The sequence below is a fragment of the Somniosus microcephalus genome, chromosome 29, assembly GCF_052327205.1.
Source record: "Somniosus microcephalus isolate GS21.2 chromosome 29, FLI_Smic_1.0, whole genome shotgun sequence".
NCBI lineage: Eukaryota > Metazoa > Chordata > Chondrichthyes > Squaliformes > Somniosidae > Somniosus > Somniosus microcephalus.
Window position 1 is genome coordinate 34,622,015 of NC_141015.1, and position 6,000 is coordinate 34,628,014.

Below are 6,000 nucleotides of genomic sequence, written 5' to 3' on the forward strand. Positions count from 1 at the left end.
CCCTTAGTGTTAGGGGGGATTAAATACGTGGGGTTACGGGGATAGGGTGGGATATGTGTTGGTGTAGGGGTTACGGGGATCGGGTGGGATATGTGTCGGTGCAGGCTCGATGGGCCGAAATGGCCTCTATCTGCACTGTGGGGTTTCTGTGATTCTGTGATCTGCTCCTCGACACAGACAGAAACAAGTTCTTCCTGTCACCAGTAAGAATGTGATTTGTTACAGACAGGGGATTATTTGACTGAGCATGCCCACAGTTGACAGACTTACCAATATGGTTCGCTGATGTTATGTTACTAGTCTGATAAAGACTAAAATGAACTAACAGAAACCAGAGAGTCGGGATAAATGGGTCGTTTTCAGGTTGGCATACTGTAACTAGTGGTGTGCCGCAGGGATCGGTGCTGGGGCCTCAGCTGTTTACAATCTATATTAATGACTTGGATGAAGGGACCGAGTGTAATGCAGCCAAATTTGCTGATGATACAAAGATGGGTGGGAAAGCAAATTGTGTGGAGGACGCAAAAAATCTCCAAAGGCTAAGTGAGTGGGCAGAAAATCTGGCAGATGGAGTATAATGTGGGAAAATGCGAGGTTATCCACTTTGGTAGGAAAAATAAAATGGAAATTATTATTTAAATGGGGATAGATTACAAAATGCTGAGGTACAGAGGGATCTGGGGGACCTTGTACATGAATCACAAAAAGTTAGCATGTAGGTACAGCAAGTAATTAGGAAGGCAAATGGAATGTTGGCGTTTATTGCAAAGGGGATGGAGTATAAATGTAGGGAAGTCCTGTTACAACTGTACAGGGCATTGGTGAGACCACACCTGGAGTACTGCGTACAGTTTTGGTCTCCTTATTTAAGGAAGGATGTACTTGCATTGGAGGCAGTTCAGAGAAGGTTCACAAGGTTGATTCCAGAGATGAAGGGGTTGTCTTATGAGGAAAGGTTAAGCAGGTTGGGCCTATACTCATTGGAGTTTAGAAGAATGAGAGAGGATCTTATTGAAACATATAAGATTCTGAGGGGGCTCGACAGGGTAGATGCTGGGAGGATGTTTCCCCTCGTGGGGGAATCTAGAACGAGGGGGCATTGTTTCAGAATAAGGGGTCGCCCATTTAAAATGGAGGTGAGGAGGAATTTCTTCTCTCAGAGGGCCGTGAATCTTTGGAATTCTCTGCCCCAGAGAGCTGTGGAGGTTGGGTCATTGAATATATTTATCGTGGAGATAGACAGATTTTTGAACGATAAGGGAGTCGAGGGTTATGGGGAGCGGGCAGGGAAGTGGAGTTGAGGCCAAGATCAGATCAGCCATGATCTTAATGAATGGCGGAGCAGGCTGGAGGGGCCGAATGACCGACTCCTGCTCCTACGTCTTATGTTCTGATGCATATTCGCACATCCATGGAGGAACAAAGAGTTTTCTTAAACTAACTGCCTGAAATGTACCCGATTTCTTTCAAACACCATTTATTACTGTTCGGCGAATTTGATAAATATTTGCACGAAGATAATTTTTTCAAATATTTACCTATTTTGTTTCTTAATAGTCGATCTCCCATGGCGTTGCACATGAGCAGTCAAGACCAAGTGCAGTCTTCAGGTGAAGCAGGGCTACCAGGCTGGGAATAATTGGACCAGGGCGTGCAGGCACGATTCAGTCCCCAGCCTTGGCCATCTTATGTTGGCCTTCATAGCGAGAGGATTCGAGTACAGGAGCAAGGATGTCTTGCTGCAGTTGTACAGGGCCTTGGTGAGACCACACCTTGAGTATTGTGTGCAGTTTTGGTCACCTTATCTGAGGAAGGATGTTCTTGCCATGGAGGGAGTGCAGTGAAGATTCACCAGACTGATACCTGGGAAGGCAGGAATGACGTATGAAGAGAGATTGGGTCGATTAGGCTTATATTCGCTAGAGTTTAGAAGAATGAGAGGGGATCTCATTGAAACGTATAAAATTCTAACAGGACTAGACAGACTAGATGCAGGAAGGATGTTCCCGATGGCGGGGGAGTCCAGAACCAGAACCAAGGATAAGGGGTAAGCCATTTAGGACTGAGATGAGGAGGAATTTCTTCACCGAGAGAGTGGTGAACCTGTGGAATTCTCTACCACAGAAGGCAGTTGAGGCTAATTCATTCATTAAATATATTCAAGAAGGAGTTAGATATATTTCTTAAGGCTAAAGGGATCAAGGGATATGGGGAGAAAGCAGAGACAGGGTACTGAATTTGGATGATCAGCCATGATCTCATTAAATGGCGGAACAGGCTCGAGGGGCCGAATGGCCTACTCCTGCTCCTATCATCTATGTTTCTATGAGCCATGGAGCGTTCTTCCCCAAACCCTTCCATCTTGCTACATCTTTGTTCACCTTCAAAAACCTCCTAAAACACACCTCGTCGACTGTGCCTTCCATAAAACCTCCACAAAGACTTTCCGTGTGAAGTGCCTTTAAGAAAGAACTTGCATTTCTATAGCGCCTTTCACAACCTTAGGATGACCCAAAGAGCTTTACAGCCAATGAAGTACTTTTGAAGCGTAGTCACTGTTGTATTTTAGGAAAAACGGCAGCCAATTTGTGCACAGCAAGCTGCGACAAACAGTAATGTGATAATGACCAGATAACCTGTTTTAGTGATGTTGACTGAGGGATAAATATTGGGCAGAACACCAGGAAGAGTTCCCCTGCTCTTCTTCAAAATAGTGGCGTAGGATTTTTTACGTCCACATGAGAGCAGACGGGTCCTCAGTTTAACGCCTCATAGGTCAGCTGTGGCTCAATGGGTGGCACACTCGCCTCTGAGTCAGAAGGTTGTGGGTTCATAGTCCCACTCCAGGGACTTGTAAGGGGTTCTTAGATCGCAGAGGTTTCTCTCCCTAGAGGCCTCTCTCTCTTGCACAGTAAAACCTTGAGTGGTTCGGCCCACTCGCGGCTTAGGTTCTATACACTGGACTTTGAGGCAGGAACTACAATGTAGAGAATACTCTATAGATCAGGTTTAATGAAAACGAAATGAAATTTTATTGCATAAAGGAACAAATTGAATGTAAGCCAATAAGGTACATGGGAGGGAAAAACAAATCATAATAACCAACATATATACAGGCATGTTATATTTTACAAAAGTCATCTCGAAATGGGGAAACACACGGAACATCGAGGGACAACAACTCATAATTAATTATACCCAAAATGCCCACCCCCTAAGCCTAGCTAGATCAGATTATGAGGGGCCAGAAACATGCTCACCAATCCAATGAGAAAGTATAAGATTTTGAAAGGTCTGCGTTTTGATCCTCTCAGGCGTCCTGTCTCCACGTGGTCAACGCTGCGGGCTGCGACTCTCTCTCTTCTTCCTTGAGGTGAAGGTCACGGACAGGCTGGATGCTGGCGGGCCTGGACGGCGGCGTGGACGGAGACCACCTATTTGATCATGGTCGAATAGGTTTCTTCGCAGAGCCCAGCTGGTTTACCATTTTCAGATAGGTTTCTTCTGAAGGGCTGCTGTCCTTCGTCTCGTCAACGGCCCGGGGCTTGTCGATGATCTCCCGATGGTTACCCCGGGGCGGGATGCAGACTCGAATCACCTTCTTGGCTGGTCTCCGGATCGACGTTCCTCCACGGTTCTCGAAAAAGCAAGCTAGCTCAAAAAGCTACCAGCTACAAGCTCCAGGCTGCAAAAGCTACAAGCAAAAGCTACCGATGGCTACCCCGGGACTCCAGTTATACTTTTCCGTGGAGGCCCTTATCTCCCGCCAAATCAAGGTTAGTCTTTGTTTAACTTTTGGCGGGCTTGTAGCACAGCGGGGTAGTCTTTGTTTTTAAAGTATCTTCGAATGGCCGGTAACGGCCATCTCTGGTCTGGAACGACCCTGTATTGTCTTTAATGTCCTTCTGATGTCTTAAACAGTGCTTGATGTTCCCCCTATGAATATGAAACTGTTCCCCTTTGTCTGGGTAAACATTTTGATGGCCTTTATCTACAGGCCGATCTGATCGGATCTGCATCCAATCTATATGTATGGGGCTCTGTCTGGTTTCGTTTTCCTTGAAACTGCCTTCCAGAACCTACTGTGGGCTGAATCCACAAAAGCTGTCTGGGGACTGCAGGAACCATTTTGAAGTGTCCCAAAAGCTGGTCACGGGGTCTGGCGGCCATTTTGTGTGCCCCTTTTTCTGGGCTTCTTTCAAAACAGTCTTTAAAAGTTAAGGCCTTTTCTGCCAATAGACCCTTATAGGACAATGTTCAATTTTGCGAATTCTACAGACTTGAGCACATAAAGCTAGGCTGACACTTCAGAGCAGTGCTGAGGGAGTGCTGCACTGTCGGAGGTGCCGTCTTTCGGATGAGACATTAACCCGAGGCCCCGTCTGCTCTCTCAGGTGGACGTAAAAGATCCCATGGCACTATTTCGAATAAGAGCAGGGGAATTATCCCTGGTGTCCTGGACAATATTTATCCCTCAATCGACATAACAAAAACAGATTATCTGGTCATTATCACATTGCTGTTTGTGGGAGCTTGCTGTGCGCAAATTGGCTGCCGCGTTTCCTACATTACTACAGTGATTACGTGATTACACTTGAAAAAGTACTTCATTGGCGGTGAAGCACTTTGAGACGTCCGGTGGTCGTGAAAGGCGCTATATAAATGCAACTCTTTTCTCTGTCCACTTGCGTTTAACTGGGTTTACTGAATACATTTTCTTCCCCGCTGGTGGTGAATTGGTTACAAGGGTAATGTAGACTCAGGATTACCAGTAAGAATGAACTTTAGAGGAAATTTTTATTAAGATTATTATGACGTTAAATTCTTCACCACGTCTGTCGAGTGAGGTAGAGACTAGTACATCATTTAAAAGGGAATTGGATGAGTATTTGAAAAGGAAAAATATGAAAGGATACAGGGAAAGGACAGGGCAATCTGATTAGAGTAAATATTCTTGTCTTTGAAAAGTTCCAGTTGAAAGGCAGACTGGGCCTCCTTCGACGTTGTAAATTCTTTGATTCTATAATCCCAGGGATATCAAAATAGAAGCCTAATTAGAAAATTATATAAACTTTATATTATTTTCTCATGTCTTTAAAGCATAACTACGGCAACATATGAATATGGATTGAGTGAAAGGAGCCATTTGTAAATGTCTGTCTGATGTGCTTGTCCGCACTGTGTATTTTTCAGCAAGTGATTGCTGACTCACATTGTCCACGAGATGGCACTATTTACATTTTACGCAGTTTATCAACACAGCAAACAAATCGACCTCAAAGGATCTATCTAGCAGCTGAAAATGCCATGTTATTTTTTTGCACTGTGTATTTAGATGTACACTGCAGAGAGACTTCATTAACATAAACCCCCCTAGAAGCTAAACATGTCTGTGGGGCGGCAAGTTCAGTACTAATAAAAAGCACAATACAATCAGGCCCATCGCAATCTGTGTTGATTAAATCTGACCATAACTGAAAATGTGACTTACTAGAGACAGGGCATACGATGACAGAAATTTGAAATAGAGCGCTTCAAAGGCAAGAATATTATGGCGCGAGCAGTCTATACCTCATGCATTCACGAGTTATTTGTTGGTTCCCAAAAGATAAGCTGAATTAGGAGTAAGCCAACCAATCGATAGAACAGAGCCTACGCAATTATACTATGTTTAAATTAAACGTGAATGAATAGCTTTGAACAATTCAAATAAAGAGCACTCAGGATCACACAGTCCTGAACAATACGCAAACCCGTCAATGCTGGTCGGTTTTTACAGGGGAAATCTCAAGGGCATGTCAACATACTCTTGTGTACCTTTTGCAATCTGGCTTGAATTAAGAGTGGGCTTAGCAGAGATGTAGCTACCTGCCCTCTGAACTGAGGATATCCTAGGGATCCATAAAGAGGCAAAAACTGGGTAAACTCCTCCTTACTTGAAGTCATTTTCTTCCTCCTTGGTCTTCCCAGGAAGCATATCAACTGTGACAAGAAGATAAT